The sequence below is a fragment of the Trichomycterus rosablanca genome, chromosome 14 (genome assembly GCF_030014385.1).
Source record: "Trichomycterus rosablanca isolate fTriRos1 chromosome 14, fTriRos1.hap1, whole genome shotgun sequence".
Taxonomy (NCBI): Eukaryota; Metazoa; Chordata; class Actinopteri; order Siluriformes; family Trichomycteridae; genus Trichomycterus; species Trichomycterus rosablanca.
The window spans coordinates 32,985,780-33,005,470 of NC_086001.1; the positions used below are offsets into that span (position 1 = coordinate 32,985,780).

Sequence of the window (19,691 nt, forward strand, 5' to 3'; positions counted from 1 at the left end):
GGTGTCATCAGTGAGCTTTACAATGTAGAGTTGGAACGACATTGATATCTTGAACTTTCAAAAAATGAATGGAAGTGAATGTGGCCAAAAATGGGCATAGCAGGTGGACATGGGTTTGAATCCCCATGCTGTATCTGAGTCAGGGTGTCATCAGTGGGCTTTACGATTTACAGTTGGAATGGCGTTGATATCTCAAACTTTCATAAAATGAATGGAAGTGAATGGAGCCGAAAAATAGGCGTGGCAGGTGGGCGTGGGTTCGAATCCCCATGCTGTACCCAAGTCTGGGTTATATCAGTGGGCTTTATGATTTAGAGTTGAAAAGGCGTTGATATCTCAAACTTTTAAAAAATGAATGGAAGTGAATGGACCCAAAACCGGGCGTGGCAGATGGGCGTGAGTTCGAATCCCCATGCTGTACCTGAATCGGGGTTACATCAGTGGGCTTTACGATTTAGAGTTGGAACGGCATTGATATCTCAAACTTTCAAAAAATGAATGGAAGTGAATGGACCCAAAACCGGGCGTGGCAGATGGGCGTGAGTTCGAATCCCCATGCTGTATCTGAATCGGGGTTACATCAGTGGGCTTTACGATTTAGAGTTGAAACAGCGTTGATATCTCAAACTTTCAAAAAATGAATGGAAGTGAATGGGGGAAAAAAAACGGGCGTGGCAGGTGGGTGTGGGTTCGAATCCCCATGCTGTATCTGAGTCGGGGTTACATCAGTGGGCTTTACGATTTAGAGTTGGAACGGCGTTGATATCTCAAAGTTTCAAAAAATGAATGGAAGTGAATGAGACCGAAAAACGGGCGTGGCAGGTGGGCGTGGGTTCGAATCCCCATGCTGTATCTGAATCGGGGTTACATCAGTGGGCTTTACGATTTAGAGTTGGAACGGCGTTGATATCTCAAACTTTCCAAAAATGAATGAAAGTGAATGGGGGGAAAAACAAACTTTGTATTTTATGGTAACAAACGTGGATCTTCTGTGGCATCACTCAGAACACTTTGATAGTTTTCCATAAGGAAAAAAGTCATCCTGGATTGATCTTAATCACTATCTGGGAACACTGACCCTGTGGTGTGTTAAAATGTTTGCAAAGTTCCTGATTTTGTGCACTTTTTCGACTGCTCAACTATAGTGAAGGTAACTATATTTGAATGTAGGTTTGATCATTTTTACACATGTATTTAATAATAAATGGGAGATAATGTTAACTATATATTGAACGACTGAATGTACCATGCTTCTTTAATATATAGTTTCTTGATGTTTGAAAGAACCTGTGTATTATTATTCAGCGTTGTCCAGACTTATCCACAACTGGCCAGTTAACTGCTGGATTTCAGAGCACAGGTTAACTGTTTAAAGACTGAGGCCAACTGATTACACAAGTATGTGCCCATGTTACTTTATGAAAACCTGCAGCCACACCGGCCCTTTGCGGATGTAGAGTACCCGCCAACTATTTATTTAACTGGCTGAAGCATGTATCACATGTATCACATGTATCACATGTATCACATGTATCACATGCTTTATGTGGAGAGGCGTGACTTCAAAAAAACAAACAAAAAAAACCCCAAAGAACTAACGGTGAGTGGTTTAGCTGCGGCTGATGAGAAACGGAGGGATTTCATGTAGTATGTTGAAATTTTCACTGCTTAAAAGTCCGCGGAGAGGTAATACTAACATTTCGTGTTTTTCTAAAGGCATGTTTCTTAGCGTTAGCTAAAGCTAAAATGAGACGAGGTTAGCTAGCTCGCTAGAAGGCCAATTAGTGAGGATACTAGTGCTAGCTAGCAAAAGTCGTTTAGCCTGTAATTATACCACTGATGTAACCTTCACTAGTAGTGTTAAGTTAATAACAGAATTGTATTCAGAATTGACACTTCTAACTAACAAATACCAAAACTATTTCCGGCTAATGCTATACCTAGTTTTTGTTTTAGCTTCAAGCTAAAGTAATGTTAGCCAAGTTAGCTAGCTAGTGCTACTTACTTTGTAAATGGGGGTAAATACTTTGTATGCAAACAGGAATGTAACTTATACTCAGGGAAGATGTATTGAAGAAAAGTCAGTGGAATTATTATATACAAAAAGCAACTATATGCTACAATAAATCGATGGTTTTGACGGGTAGAAGAGCAGCGTCTCAGGCGATAGCTTACAAAACCGTTGAGTGTCCGTTAACTGGTTAGCTCGCGCTAACCTTTTAAATTCGCCACGAAGATTCTAACTCATCCACGCGCACAGTTAGTGTTTCGTGCTTGAGCTGTAACTCCTACTGAGATGATTTGTTAGTTCAGTGTTGGTATAAAAAGTGAGAACTTCAAAATATACAGGGATATGGATTTTAAATGCCAGGATTGGTAATCACTGGACTCCATTTCATGCCACCTATCACTGTAAAAAAAAAAAGCGTAAAAAACCGGTATTTTTCTGGCAGCAGGGGCGACAGAGAATGTCTGTAAAAAAACAGGAAAAAACTGTAAAATTTTAAACAGAGATAAACTGTAAAAAAACGGTAATTATATTTACCATAATTAACATCTATCACTGTAATTTTACAGGAAATTGTCCTATAATTTCATGAAATCTTCTACTTTCAACATATATTCATTGTTAGAACAGTGTCATACACCTCTAAAAAAAACAGAATATTTATCTTTATAAATAATAAAGAAAAGTTTAAGTACAGATAATTACTACTGTTTTCACAAAATATTTGCATATAAAACAAAAAAAAACATGTAATTTTACTTAGCAAAAGCCCAATTTTAAATTAACTGTCAGAGGTATTGCAAAAAATATCTGTTAAATTGTCTTATTATCTAAATACATTAATAAACTGTCAAAAAAAAAAAGCATTTTATTTCTCTAAAACATAAGTTACCTGTACTTTTAAATTGTTATTCTTCATTTAAAAAAATATACAAAATACAAAAATTTGAAGTAGGTTAAGATTTGTCTGCATAATACTTACTGTTAAATGTTGCAGCTGTTACATGTTATATAGAACTTTATAAATGCAGTATATAAATAGCTTTTGTTAATTTCAGCTTCAAAATGGATCAAAATCCACCACAGTTCAGCTATTTTTTTACCCAAATAATTTTCACACAAATGAACAGTAAGTGTAGAAACAAGGAGGTTTTAATGTTATGGCTGATCAGTGTAAGAATCAGATCTAACACAATACAGCATACAATAAGTGCAATCAGAATTCATTTCAATGGAAAATGTTTAACAAAGCAGCACACATGAGTGAAATGTCTGCAAAACATGGGCATGAAACACTTATAAATCTGAATTATGTACAAAAAAAACAGTGCCAACATTGAAGTTTTCAGAAAGTGCAACCACAGTGGAATTGGATAAACAGTACATCACAAGTGTAATACTCAGTATGGACTACATCTCACTGAACAGCTTGGTATTTAGTAATTGAGCTTTATGAGACAGTTTGTTAGCATCTAGTTCCAGAAACAGTTTTTGGAGTACATCAAGTGTATCTGAATGTAGGAGGGTAACTCAAGTTCTAAATCATAAGGTTATAAATATATAAGGCATAAATCAGCCCGGACTGCAAAGGCAAGGAACACACTGCCCAGGTCTTCTAGAACCACACCACCTTCTAATACCACTCCAGTATTGGCAGGGGGGTCCATGGCTTCAGCTCCCTCAACTCTAGTCACATAGATCCCCAGAACAGTCTCCTCAATCACCAGTTCAGTTGCTGCCATATTACCATCCTACAATGGAACAGAGGGGGAAAATCACTTTCTTAAACTTAACAGTACACAAATTTCCATTTAGGACTTAACATATCTGACATCTCACTTCAACCTTTATTTTAACTCAGACGTACATTGAGCCGAAAAGATGGGGTGGTTGATGTAACAACTCAGAGGAAACTTGTGCTTACCTTCACCCTCCTAGCGCTGATGGTATTGCGTGATTGGAGGAATCCTAAATTGTAGATGAAATTGGATACTATTAAAATGATATATAAATAAAAAATTACTAAAGAAAACTAAAGGAAATCAAAATCAGCAAGACAAATATTTATAAAGAAATTACCAGCTTAAAAAAGAAAATAGACATAAAATACATAAAACTAAAAAGTAAGTAAAAGAACCAAACAATAATAAATAATAAGAATTTCCACATTTTTTTCTTCTTCACTTAATCTAAACTTAACTCAGTGTTCAGTCAAAAGTAGCTCAATATTCTTCAATTTAGCATAAAATGTAGAAAAAAAATTACCAGTAAAAGGTCAGTCCAACTGCAAATACACATTTCCAACCATCTGTAAACAGAAGATACAAGACATCAGTTGTTTTGTTGTAAATAACTAAAATATTATTTCTATAGTAAAGACTTTAACATTACAAATTCATTGATTATCCAATACTGTTCACATGTGTGTGCTTTCGAGGATAACAGTCACAAAACTCAGGTTTGTAATGATACTAACGTTACAGAATCACTTTGTTTTTAAGTTTGTGCAGAACCTGAGCGCCAAACATAAAGCATGAAGTTCCTCTCAGGCTCGAGCTGCCTGCTCACATCTTAGCTAGCTAGGTTGTGTCCATGTTTTTTAATGCACTGGCACCGCAAATATTACACATCTTTTTATTTTCTACCTTCTTCTAATATACTTCTGCATGAAGTAATTTAAGCCATTTTTACCTTTCGGGAAAGAATCTTACTGCCACAAGTTGAGAATACTGGCTGTTGAACTTGACTAGCTTAGCACTAGCTAGCACCACGGCAGTGCAACGTTATCACACACAGCGCAGCCGGACTTAATATACAGTCAGCCAACAGCAATCCAGTAAAATCTGCCTCAAGACTTCAATATTATTCACAGAATCCCTGGAAAGATGTTAATAAATAAATCACTATAAGCAGGTCCGGCGTTAGCATTAGCACGCGCGAATTAGCGTTAGCATTTTTAAACAAATAAAGCATGTACAGCAATAAAACTTGAATATTATTCAACTAAAGAGCTATATTAAACAATATAATAAGATAAACATCATGATTAGCATGCAATTAGACATATGGAAAAAGATTTTGTAAAGCTTCACATTACCTGAGACGCCATTGAAACACAATGTGCCTTCACGATGTATTGCGTAATCCCCGGTGCGTCATATCCGGTTTCACCTGATAAACTTATTGCATTAAGTAGTTGCAGGGAAATAAAGCAACTAAGTTAAGTTAACTAATAAACACAATGCAGTCATGTTTAAATCTAAAATGTAATTGATTGGTGTCACACCAGCATATATTCTTTATGCAAAACCAACAGGCACTCAAAAGTGTGTAACTGGTAAATTAGAGCATCATTTTATATCTGTGGTGCTCTGGTTGGAATGTGCACCCAACATGTTGCACAGATGGACTGTAATACATTTTTCCTGTGAATGTGGGGATGGGTAAATTATGCTTGATTTAAATATTATAAATGTGAGAATAAATCACAGTTAATAACGTTTTAAATTTGACTATGGTTTTACACAGTTTGTATAAATGCACTTATTTAACAATTCAATCTTTAAATTAATACAAATGCATAAATAAAGTAAAAGTTAAAATCTGTTTAAATTGTATTGTTGCCTGTCTAATAAGGTAGGCAATACCTTTGTTTTTCCAATTTATGTATGTAAAGTAGTGGTTAAGAAATGCAAAATTACTAAATATTTCTTTCTTTGATCACATATTTTTTTTGCAATTGTACATTTTTAAATGCATTATTAACAGTATTTTTATTTATTTGACAGTGATATATCGGTATAACAAAAGTTTTTTTTTTTGAAAATTACAGAAGATTCTGCTATTTTTGTCAATGAAGATTACTTTATTTTTACAGTTAGTTTTGTTAAAAGTGTCATCTAAAAACTGTTAAAAAACAGATTTTTTATGTATTTCATTTATACAGATTTTTTATGGTAAATCACATGACACTTTTCAATATACAGTTTATTCTTGTAATTTTACAAAAAAATTCTGTCTTTTATAAATACAGGGAAAAACTGTAAAAATGTACTGGGAAAACCTGTAAAAAAATGTTTATTTTTTACAGTGTAGAATAATCTTGTATAAAGTACTTTAAAAAACTTCACTCTATTTACTAAGCCAAAAAATCATTTTTTGCAGTGTAGAGCTAATTTCTCTCACTGGATCATGAGAAAACCTTCCGGGAACGTTACTGGAACGTTACTTTAAACACATAAGAAATAAAACCTTATACAAGCTTTAACTAACGTTCTCTGTTAGTTCTCATAAAACCATGAGAGAACGTTAGGTTTCATAGTTTTATAATTGGTACTTGTAAGTAAAGGTTGATCTACATGGACCGTCTCAAGCAAAAGGCTGTTTTTTTGGAAAGTTCCTACCAAAAAACTTTAAAGATCATAAGAAAACCTTCCGGGAACGTTACTGGAACGTTACTTTAAACACATAAGAAAGAAAACCTTAAGGGAACTTTTAGATAATGTTCTCTGTTAGTTTTGATAAAAACATGAGAGAACGTTCGGTTTCATAGTTCCCGGAACGTTCCGGGAACAGCGCTGATTTTTTTAACGAAAGTAGAACGTTATCATAACGTTATGGGATGGTTCCCTAAAAAAAAACATAGGGAAACCAAAATCTAACGTTACGGGAACGTTCTGTGTTAGCTGGGCACTTACCCGTCCAGCTTATACTACAGGAAAATATAATGTAAATATCACGAAAATACATAATAATAATAACTTTGTTTAACTGCCTTGGACACCAGCTTTGATGAAGAAAAAGGGTCAGTGTGTAACAGGAGGTTTGGAGTGAAGGTGGGTGTGTGTGGATAAAAGCTTCCAGCACCTGGTATTCCCAGGCGGAATCACATCCAATTACTAGCCAGGCCCGACTCTGCTTAGCTTCCCAGATCTGGTGTTCTCAGGGTGGTGTGACTGTGAGTGGGAGACGACATAAATGAGCTGCTTCTTATAGACGTCCGTCGTTCAGCCTTTCACTCCGTTGTGTGTCGTCTTTTACTTTCTCTGTTCTACATGCAACTTTTCAAATAAAAGATCCTGAAACAGTGACAAAACACACAGAGAACCACACACACCGCTCAGCTGCTGCTGCTGATCCTCTTTCACCTGCATTTAGTACAAAAACACCACAACAAATCATCTGGATTCAACCTTTTCTTAACCAAGTACCAGAAAAGTCTCTCACTGCTGCCTACAAAACCACACAAAACACTTTATACAGAAGAAGCTTTAACTCTTGTCATTTTAGACTGTTTTCTGAGGTGTTTATAATGATTGCAGTCACACACTACATACTGCATTCTTAAATATTTGCTACTGTTCAGTTGTATTCAGTTGTGCATTGAAGTTTCAGCACCTGAAATTGTACTTCAGCTGTTATTTCTGTACTTTGTTATTTTTTACTATGCAAAATTATTTCTGTTCAAGAATAAAAGGCAAAACTGATTGGACAGTTGATTAATTAGGGTTACAAAGCTTTAGTTCTTAATTCCTGAATATTTTTTTTAAATACAAAAAATACTAAATTGTTAAATAAAAATAATACAATATAGATAGATAGATAAAACTTTATTAATCCCGATGGAAATTGTTTTGTTACAGCAGTAAAACACAGAACTCTACTCTACACATGTTGCACAACCATAGAATATAGAACAGAATCAGTAAGGGAGGAATATACAGGGGCACCGCTATATACAAATATGGAGTAAAAAATAGTATACTGTATCAATAAAGTATCAATATACACATTTATTATTACCATTATAATTACCACTACCATTATCACCACTGTTATCAACATTATTACCATTACTATCACTAGATTTAATAATAACAATTATAATAATGACAAAATGTAAAAGCAAATTTGGGGTCTAGAAAATAAAGTGACTTCAGTAAAAAAAGTGGTTTACATTAAAGGAAAAACAGCCCTAATTAGTCCAGCAACATTAGATCTGGCTCGTTGTAGAGTCTGATGGCAGAAGGTAAAAAAGATCATCAAAGATTTGATGGATTTTACTGTTTTTACTTCAAAAGAAAGGAACCAGATCCTGAACCAACCCCTATTTCTGAACCCAGCCATAAGATTAAAATATAAAGGAGCAAAAATCAACAGCTAAAAGACATTTTTTATGAATTTACACAGAGATTTTTACCCACACAGGCATGCACTGACTTAATGAAAAAAAAGAAGTAAAAAAAATAAAATAAAATGGAAATTAAAAAACAATATCAAACAATAAAACAACAATACATTTAAAAATAAATTAAGGAGAATAAAACAGAGGAAGAAAATGATGAACCTGAAATAAAAGTACAAATAAAAATGAAAACAATAGAATTATTACTCAAATATTATTGTAACTCAATTCATAATGTAATAATACAGACCCTGTAGCAGTGGTCTTGCTAAAAGAATCAAGAAACAGTCATTGGATGAAAGTCTGGGTTGTTGTCAAACATACCACATTTGTAAGGTATAAAGTAAAAAATATCTTCTGGAGAAAATAAACATTACATTGTAATAAAATGTAATTTTAAAAATTAAATCTCTCTCTCTATACAGGCTCATCGTGGAGGCAAATTGGTGGATAAGTGGGCAGGTCTAAACTGCTGTAGGCTGAATGAGCAGAGATAAACTGATATAGGCTGAATGAGCAGAGATGAACTGATGAAGGCTGAATGAACGTACCACAATACAAATAACTATTTCTGTGAAAGAATCAAATCCCCTCTGAAACCATCCACACGTATCTAAGTTCTGCTGTATTATTCCTCACCATGTGCTGGTTTCACTTCTAAACTTGTGTTTTACAGCTCAGGAGAAATCAGGTGAGAATCAGCTTCTCCAGGAGAGTCTAAAACACCTCATGTGGCTTAATGTACTAAACAACCTAGAAACACCAAACGTCTCTCAGTTATTACTGCTTATAAGCGCTCGATACTGCTGAAATGACCAACCTGTGGTTCAAAAGGAAAATGATTATTTTTATAATAAGATTTTGCTTATAATAGACAAAATAGAAGTCTTCATAAATGTATCACTGCCTCACGGATTCTAAAACAGTTTAATGTTACACTTTCATGTAAATTTTACATTTAATTTGTTAAATCTGACAGTTTTACTTTTGATCCTGAACGAAGATAAAACCCCGGGTAGAGGAGCTGAGTGAACGTGGTCTGAACTCTGTGGAGGAGCTTCATTGTATCAGAGACGCTGTAGAAGGACAGAGTTCCTGCTTCATAATCCACATACACTCCTATTCTAGAGGAACTCGGCATTATGGGAATTTTAATCTCTTTCTTATTGTGCCAGAATGAAAATCTGGATGGAGAACATAACAAACTCCAGGACTGATCATTACATCCAAACCAACACTCATCACCGAATCCCTTCCTGCTGATGCTTTTATATGACACTGCTATATCAACCTCATCATCCCCACTCCACTCAATCTCCCAGTAACAGCGTCCACTCACACTCTCTCTACACACAACCTGGAGGTAAATATCAAATCTATCTGGATGATCAGGATACGACTGTAATGTTTCACTGCAGGTCACCACTTTGTTCTCCTCAGACAGACGGAGGTTTTTATTTACTGTGTTTGGATCCAGTGTGAACCACCAAAAATCTGGAGAGGAAGCACAAAATAAACCAATTAACATAGAAGAGAGAGAGAGAGTGTGTACAGTGTGTGTGTACAGAGTGGGTGTGTGTGTGTACAGTGTGTACAGTGTATCACAAAAGTGAGTACACCCCTCACATTTCTGCAAATATTTCATTATATCTTTTCATGGGACAACACTATAGACATGAAACTTGGATATAACTTAGAGTAGTCAGTGTACAGCTTGTATAGCAGTGTAGATTTACTGTCTTCTGAAAATAACTCAACACACAGCCATTAATGTCTAAATAGCTGGCAACATAAGTGAGTACACCCCACAGTGAACATGTCCAAATTGTGCCCAAATGTGTCGTTGTCCCTCCCTGGTGTCATGTGTCAAGGTCCCAGGTGTAAATGGGGAGCAGGGCTGTTAAATTTGGTGTTTTGGGTACAATTCTCTCATACTGGCCACTGGATATTCAACATGGCACCTCATGGCAAAGAACTCTCTGAGGATGTGAGAAATAGAATTGTTGCTCTCCACAAAGATGGCCTGGGCTATAAGAAGATTGCTAACACCCTGAAACTGAGCTACAGCATGGTGGCCAAGGTCATACAGCGGTTTTCCAGGACAGGTTCCACTCGGAACAGGCTTCGCCAGGGTCGACCAAAGAAGTTGAGTCCACGTGTTCATCGTCATATCCAGAGGTTGGCTTTAAAAAATAGACACATGAGTGCTGCCAGCATTGCTGCAGAGGTTGAAGACGTGGGAGGTCAGCCTGTCAGTGCTCAGACCATACGCCGCACACTGCATCAACTCGGTCTGCATGGTCGTCATCCCAGAAGGAAGCTGACGCACAAGAAAGCCAGCAAACAGTTTGCTGAAGACAAGCAGTCCAAGAACATGGATTACTGGAATGCCCTGTGGTCTGACGAGACCAAGATAAACTTGTTTGGCTCAGATGGTGTCCAGCATGTGTGGCGGCGCCCTGGTGAGAAGTACCAAGACAACTGTATCTTGCCTACAGTCAAGCATGGTGGTGGTAGCATCATGGTCTTGGGCTGCATGAGTGTTGCTGGCACTGGGAAGCTGCAGTTCATTGAGGGAAACATGAATTCCAACATGTACTGTGACATTCTGAAACAGAGCATGATCCCCTCCCTTCGAAAACTGGGCCTCATGGCAGTTTTCCAGCAGGATAACGACCCCAAACACAACCTCCAAGATGACAACTGCCTTGCTGAGGAAGCTGAAGGTAAAGGTGATGGACTAAACCCAATTGAGCACCTGTGGCGCATCCTCAAGTGGAAGGTGGAGGAGTTCAAGGTGTCTAACATCCACTAGCTCCGTGATGTCATCATGGAGGAGTGGAAGAGGATTCCAGTTGCAACCTGTGCAGCTCTGGTGAATTCCATGCCCAGGAGGGTTAAGGCAGTGATAATAATGGTGGTCACACAAAATATTGACACTTTGGGTACAATTTGGACATGTTCACTGTGGGGTGTACTCACTTATGTTGCCAGCTATTTAGACATTAATGGCTGTGTGTTGAGTTATTTTCAGAAGACAGTAAATCTACACTGCTATACAAGTTGTACACTGACTACTCTAAGTTATATCCAAGTTTCATGTCTACAGTGTCGTCCCATGAAAAGATATAATAAAATATTTGCAGAAATGTGAGGGGTGTACTCACTTTTGTGATACACTGTATGTACAGTGTGTGTGTGTACAGTGTGTGTGTTTATAGTGTAAGTAAGTAAATTTGATTTATAAAGCACTCTTAAAACAACTTACATTGACCAAAGTGTTGTACATCGAACAAGCATACATAACAAAACATTATGTTAAAAAAGTAAGAACCAAATAAAAATACAGAGTAAGAGAGAAAATAAAAAACAGATAAAAATAGACTAAACAATTATTATTACCACGGCTCCTCACTGTTCAAATGCCAGCTTATAAAGGTATGTTTTTAGGAGTGATTTAAAAACAGCGGCCGAAGGTGCTTGTCAAATATTAGGAGGTAGAGTGTTCCATAGCCTCTGAGCATAAACTGCAAATGCACGATCAAATGTGTGTGTGTGTGTGTGTGCAGTGTGTGTGTGCAGTGTGTGTGTGTTTGTGTATAGTGTGTGTGTGTACAGTGTGTGTGTGTGTGTGTGTAAGTGTGACAAAAGACAAACACACACAAAAACACAAACACTGCACATATACACAGACCTTGCAGAGACAAACAAAGACACTACACAAACACACAAGAACACTATACATGTGGACAACTACTGCACAAACACTACACAAACACACAAGAACACATACATTACACAAACACTACACAAATACACATAGACACTACACACACACACAGACATGTGTACTGGGGCAAATAAATTTTCACTGCACTGTGTATGTTTGTGTGCTTGTGAGAAACTTACATTGTAGAAAATCTTCTCTGATTTCAGGTTCAGGAGGTATCTGGACATTCTTCATTGAAGAAAGAGTAACAGTACAATCAACAGTTAAAATTAAAAGTAAATAAATATTTGACATGTTCTCCCAGTGTTTGTGTAAAAATACCTTAATTCTGAGTAACGGATTAAGTGTGAGTGTATTTCATTCAATCGTGGACTCACTGTGACCATGACCAGTACTGGGTTAATGAGTAAATGAATGATGTTTGTTAGATGTTGGTGGATTTGATTGTTTTGTTTGATGTTTGAGTACCGAAGCATTTTGGAGACAATGGAACACAGAGGGCTTGAACTCACCTCCATCTGGTATCTTCTCACACTTCTCAGGACTGACTGTGATGGCGACTGATTCTGCAGATCCAGCAGGAGCCGGAGAGACTGAAAATTCTACATCCAGACAGATAATGTTCACAGAGAAACAACAAGATGATGAAGCACAGTGATGTTTCACCAAATAACATTACCAGTATTTCATGATCTCTAATACGAATCAAACATCCAGAAAAGTTTGGACAGTAAGTAAAATGTAAGAGAAAGAAAGAAAGAAAGAAAGATATCCTTTATTTGTCATATATACATATACAGTACAATGAAATTCTTTCTTCGCATATCCCAGCTGGTGTTGGAAGCTGGGGTCAGAGCGCAGGGTCAGCCAACTTACGGCACCCCTGGAGCAGACAGGGTTAAGGGCCTTGCTCAAGGACGCAACAGTGGCTACATAGCAGAGCCTGGATTTGAACCGCCAATCTTTACCAACATTACCATTACCATTACCAACTCTGATATTTCCTTACCTGTCCACTAGAGACCACCATCAATATTTAGTCAATATTCAATCTCTAATCATCTGATCTCTGGTAAGTTCTTACTATATCTGAACTTTTTCACATTCTGAATATACAGCGGTACCTTGAAACTCGACGTCAGTTGGTTCTGGGATGTTGAGTTTTAAGGTATTTTTTCTCATGTTTAGGAAACCTGTTAATGTGTCCCATGATCCCATGGAACTGCATATACTGTATTTTAGTGTAATGTAAATTAATGGGGTTGTTTTTGTCACTTATACACTAAAAATACCACAAATATAATATAGAAACAGTGAAATACAATTAAAAACAGTTAAAAGTCAATAAAAAAATACAATAAAAGCTGCATTTCACCTTTTCTTCTTTATTGTTTTCTTATAGCTTTTAATCGTGGAGATGCTTGGTCATGGAATACCGTATTCTGTTCAGTACTGGCGCATTCACATGAGAAGTGACAAAACCGCTTTTGTGCTGCTGTGTCATTATTTTCTATGGATTGGGGTGCCGGTGCACAAAACTTAACATGACTTATTGTACTAAAACAGACTCTCGAAAAAGCTGATTCTGATTCTTACAATTTCTCAGAACCCCGAGTGTTATGACTTTATGGGTCATAATGTGTTTTGTGTAGGTTTTTTTTTTCTATAGTAACAGATTTGTGGAAGATGAACAAAGATGCACAAAGATACCACCAGGGGGAGACGCCAAAAAAAAGGAGACCTCTGGGAAGACATGAGAGGATGCTTTGCTTGTGACATGGTTTCATGGTTCCGGCTTTCCCCAACATGTTTGAATGAAAGCTAACAATAATCGAGTTTAAGGGAACACATTTCTCAACGAAAGGTGTCAGAATTCAAAGATTTTGAGTTTAGGGGACGTCAAGTTACAAGGTTACAAACTGCTGTAATTTATTACTTGGACTGGTGCAGCAATAATATAATGATAAAAGGTAAACCTACCTAATAAACTGTACAATTAGAGAATAGAAAAGCATTTTAATAATCTAATTCTGCTCCAGTGAAATGTTTGTCATTTATACATAGCATAACTAACATAAATGATCTGTTACTTGTTGTTACGTGCAAGCCCATTTTGTTGTGGCTTTGTTGTGCTTGCCTGTCTTTTTGTTGCTTTCTGCTTGATATCCTGCAGAGAATCCTGGGAAATGTCTCGTTCAAGGTATCCAGACAGCACCTCGGTGGCGTTCTCTAGGTCAGCCTGGTTGTTCTCAAAGATAATGGACTGGTTGTTTTTCTTGAGGTAGAAGGCAAAGACGTAAGTGAACATAAGCGTGGAGCGGCACTGGCACAGCACGTCTACAGCCTTCTTTAGGAACTGCACCTCGATCCAAGACATGTTGTGCTGCTGCATCTCCTCCATCTTCTGCTTGACCTGGGCGTACAGCTTGTGCTCAAAGCACAGGCTCTGCATATGGTTCATGTAGCGGTTGCAGTAGAACAGGTATCTCTGCAAGGCTGCTCTAGACCGCTCTTGTGCTCTTGGACAAAAAATTGGTACCCTGATCTGTCTGTACAATCTTGGGTAACCCAAAAGTAGTAAAATACTTAATCAAGGCTTTAATTACTACAGAGGCTATTTCTCTCCGCAAGATTACAGCATCTGTAGTAATTAAAGCCTTGATTAAGTATTTTACTACTTTTGGGTTACCCAAGATTGTACAGACAGATCAGGGTACCAATTTTTTGTCCAAGCTATTTTCTCAAGTTATGACCTCCTTGCACATCACCCACCAGGTATCCAGTCCATATCACCCAGTCACAAGGTGCTTTGGAGAGGTTTCACCAGTCTCTAAAGAGTATGCTTCGCAAGTATTGTCAGAGGTGCAAAACTGTTCTGCTTATTTAGATGACCTTGTAATTTATACAGTAGACTGGCCCACTCATATAAAGACGCTCTGTGTCGTGTTTGAGCGCTTAAAGCAAGCTTCTCTGACACTTAATTTGGCGAAATGTGAATTTGCCCAAGCTACGGTAACCTATCTTGGTAAGGTAGTAGGTCAAGGACAAGTACGGCCTGTTGATGCCCAAGTCACTGCAATCCTTAATTATCCTACTCCTACAACCCGTCGTGAATTGCGCAGGTTTTTGGGTATGGTTGGTTATTATCGTAGCTTTTGTAAAAACTTCTCTACTGTGGTCACACCGCTTACCTCATTACTCAGTCCTTCAAAAACGTTTCATTGGGATTCTGGTTGTCAACATGCTTTTGAAAATGCAAAAGCTCTTCTTTGTTCTACTCCTGTGTTAAGTGCTCCTGATTTTTCCAAGCCATTTAAACTAGAGGTGGACGCCAGCGCTGTTGGAGCTGGAGCTGTGTTATTTCAGGAAGATGAGTTCTGCGTAGATCATCCTGTGTGTTACTTTTCACGCAAATTTAATAAACACCAAGTGAACTACTCTACGATAGAGAAAGAGGCTTTAGCTTTGTTGTTGTCTCTACAACATTTTGAAGTGTATGTTGGGTCAAGTCCTTTGCCAGTTACTGTATATACTGACCACAACCCTTTGGTGTTTTTGGCACGTATGTATAATCAAAATCAGCGCTTGATGAGGTGGTCTTTAATACTTCAAGAATATAATTTAGAAATAAAACATAAAAAGGGCACAGAAAATGTTATGGCCGATGCATTGTCACGTGTGTGACTTGCCATTTTACTGGTTTTGGTGTTAAACTGGTCGAACTATACTAAACATTGTTTATGTTTATTCTTCAGGGAGGGTGCCTGTTACGTTCCCACTAAAAGGTGGAAGGTGGCAGTCTAGGTGTGTAAGGTGGAAACAATAACAATGGTGGGTTTGTTAGATAAACGTGTCAAACATCCAGCAACAAGACCAATACAAACAGGGATTACCAATACAATTGATTTTAATAAGATAATCAGTATTACAACACAAGATAACACCATGTATGTACAATGAGAAAATCACAAGTAAGTGTCAATATTTGGACAACCTGGAGGGGGAAGAACATGGACAGTACCAAAGAAAAGAAAATAATAAAACAACCTACCCTAGACTGTAAATTTAAGCTCTAACCTACCTAGCAAAAAGCTAATTGCTACCCTAGGCTAAGCTATCAAAACTACATGGGGTGGTACATGTCCTCTTACCTAGGGTGTCTAGACATTTAGATACCTACGTGTGCACAATGTATGTGCGCGCACATCTAACCTGTTCTTCCACCCTCTGAAATGGAAAATAAAGGAAAACAGACCAAGTATACTTTGTCAGCCGCAGCAATAACAAACAATAACAATAAAACAAAACTTGAACAATCACATTCACAAGCAAGAAATAGTAAGGCTAGTGGCAACACAATTACAATCAACTCTCCAAACAGAGTTTCAGCATATGACCAAACCAGTGAGCCAAAATGGCTGCCGAGCAGGCTTCCTGTGCCAGTTTAAAAGTCAAGGCTCCGCCCCTCCTGGATCAGCAGGGTGCTGTGATTGGCTGGGAAGCACCAGGAAGTATTTGAGGTTGATGAAGAGTAGCACTCCAAATCACCTATTGAAACAAGGATAGGGAGGCAGATAGAAAGAAAGCAACAAAAAGACAGGCAAGCACAACAAAGCCACAACAAAATGGGCTTGCACGTAACACTTGTTGAGAGCTGTATAACAAAATATATGTATAAAATATAAAGGTATGTATAAAATATAAACAGAACTAATGAGTTGTTACTTGTTAAAGAGAGCTGTATAATATTTTACCTGTTTCTCAGTTCTTTCTGCTGCAGCTGATATTGTCCCTAGTGAAAAAAATACTTAAGTACTTAAATGTACTTAAAATTTACTAAGATTCATCTAAGTATAAAAGTATCAAAAAGTATAATTTTAATAAATACATTAACCTGAAGTATACGTTTAGTTACAATCAAGTTTTATTTAATTGAATATAGTTCTCATATACTTGTCTTCAAATACATGTTTAATATATTTTTGCAAAGTATGTTAAACAACTGCTGTAGTAATTCACTTAAAGCACACTTTTAATACATTATACAGGTTTACTTAAATGTATTTTTTTTCATAAAGTTACTTCCATAGTGAAAAGAAGTATACTTAAGTATACTAATCTTCTGTAGGCTAGAGTGCACTGAAGTGTATTATTGTCACACTAATGATCAATACACTTAGAGTGCTAATTATACTGTAATTGTTCAAAAATAAAACAAAAGCTCGACTTTAATTGTATTAAGTGTACTAAACTGTACTAAATTGGAACTCTTAAGTAGTTAATTTACCTTAAGTATACTATTGCATGTGTATTTAACTACATGTTTTACATACACTTTAAGTGAAATTAAAGCACACTTCACAACTGCACAATCAGTATTCCAAGTGCACTTGAAGTACATTAAAATATATATTATAAAAAAACCTTAAATATATTTATTTTAGAGTAAAACTATACTTCCACTTTGTCTTTTTAGACCTGATTCTAGCAATATATTTATCAATATGTTTATTTATGAGCACTGTAATGACATATGTAGTAATACCGGTCACACGGGGTCAAAGACTAGACAAATGGGGCAGACACACGCAGAGATGTATAACTAATAGGTTTATTAACAAAAAGAGCAAGGAACATGACTATGAACAAGAGCAAGGAACATGACTATGAACAAGAGCAAGGAACATGACTATGAACAAGAGCAAGGAACATGACTATGAACAAGAGCAAGGAACATGACTATGAACAAGAGCAAGGAACATGACTATGAACAAGAGCAAGGAACATGACTATGAACAAGAACTATGAACATGACTATGAACATGACTATGAACAAGAACTATGAACATGACAATGAACAAGAACTATGAACATGACTATGAACAAGAGCAAGGAACATGACTATGAACAAGAGCAAGGAACATGACTATGAACAAGAGCAAGGAACATGACTATGAACAAGAGCAAGGAACATGACTATGAACAAGAACTATGAACATGACTATGAACAAGAGCAAGGAACATGACTATGAACAAGAACTATGAACATGACTATGAACAAGAGCAAGGAACATGACTATAAACAAGAACTATGAACATGACTATGAACAAGAACTATAAACATGACTATGAACAAGAGCTAGGAACATGACTCAACATGACCTTGAAACAAGAGCTAGACAGGCCCAATCCAAGCCAACATAGAAGTCTAATAGTTCCCACTGTGTGCTCCAGCGCACCTCTTAAATAGAGGGCAGCTGGAGCTAATTAGTCCCAGAGAACCAATCAGTGAAGGGTGTGGCAGGAGACAGTGTGCGCTCATGGAGAGGGGGGCGTGGCAGACAAGCTCCAGAGCACTGATACCCCTTTCCACCGACGTAGCATGGAGCCCGTTCCGGTTCCCGAACTTGATTTTGAACCGGTTTCACGTGTTTCCACCGGAAAAAAGAGGTTCCAGACAGTGAACTAGCGGGCCAATCTGGCACCACAGAATACTTGGTTTTTCAGCCCAAACCGTGACGTCAGTCAGTGGGCGTGTCATGTTGTACAGCATAGCACGTTAGCAACAATGGCGTCCGCTGGGTCTCGTATGGAGCTTAACGCAGCATTTTTATCTTACTTCACCTGATTAAATTTTGAGCCAGTTTGCCGCTTATATTTTCAATTTAAAAAGGTAAATTGTGTGATATTACGAGATAAAAGTGACCTGGACAGAATGGAAAATGCTTAACATGAAAACTCCCCGAGCTGCATAAACACCACACATGATGTAAATCCAGCTAAACACAGATACATGTGGTATTTGATGTTTATTTCACACAGATTAATGTTTGTGTTGTGGAACTTTACTGATGTTTTATTGCTCAAGCTGAGCGCAAAACGCTTCTCACGTCAATAAACTAAAGAAAACGACAACTGAGACAAACACGTCACATCTTCTTATCACAGATAGTTAGATCGCTGCTTTTTACATAAAAACAAAAATCTGTAACAGCACCACAAATGCTCGCACATAATCCACACACTCCGCCATGTTATTACTGCTCTTAACTCTTAGTAAGTAACGCCCACCGATTATGACGCTGCTTGGTTTTCAAAAACTGGTGGAAACGCGCGTCAGTTCTCTACAGAACACCAAGGTTCAGAGAAACCTGAACAGAACCGGTTCAAGAACCATGTTTTTTTTGGTGGAAAAGGGGTAACAGAGGCTTCAAGTGTTACAATACCAACCTTTTATATGTATACTTATAATAATACTTTTAATAAATACACAAGCCCGGAGTGGCTAATCGGGAGATTCGGGAGGATTCCCGATGGGCCGGCTCATGTCAATCTCGAGTTTGGGCCGGTTGGATGGGAAAAATAATTTTGACACTTATCTGTCACTTATCTAATCTTATTCTTGCATTCATTCTCCATTCATCTGACTACGGTGGCCGAGAAGTGCAAAACAAATTTACATTTCAGAAAACAAAATTACAAAAAAACAAAAACAAATTTACAACAAAAGCAAAAACAAATTTACAAGTGCTCGGGTACCCAGTGTTTGTAAATTTGTTTTGGCATATGTAAAAGTGTTTCAGCACTTGTAAATTTATTTTCGGCATATGTAATTTTGTTTTCTAAAATGTATATTAGTTTTGCACTTCCCGGCCGCACATATTTGACGGAAAAGGCAGGGACAATAAACCGGAAGTGCGTGTTGCTTACCTGCTGTCAATCAAACTGTTTCTCAGCGATAAAGTGAACGGAGTTTGTGATGGTGACGA

The 19,691-nt window shown here is 37.2% G+C and overlaps 1 long non-coding RNA gene and 1 pseudogene across 1 annotated transcript; both read right to left on the reverse strand.

Annotated features, from left to right (window-relative positions):
* The window catches only part of LOC134326480 (E3 ubiquitin/ISG15 ligase TRIM25-like), a 514,462-nt pseudogene that overhangs the window by 85,397 nt on the left and 409,374 nt on the right, over positions 1 to 19,691 (reverse strand).
* LOC134327131 (uncharacterized) lies at positions 3,345 to 4,845 on the reverse strand. The gene is made up of 4 exons (XR_010014674.1): positions 4,700 to 4,845; positions 4,274 to 4,316; positions 3,933 to 3,976; positions 3,345 to 3,759 (listed from the first exon to the last, which is right to left on the reverse strand). It is a non-coding gene; the product is annotated as an uncharacterized LOC134327131 (long non-coding RNA).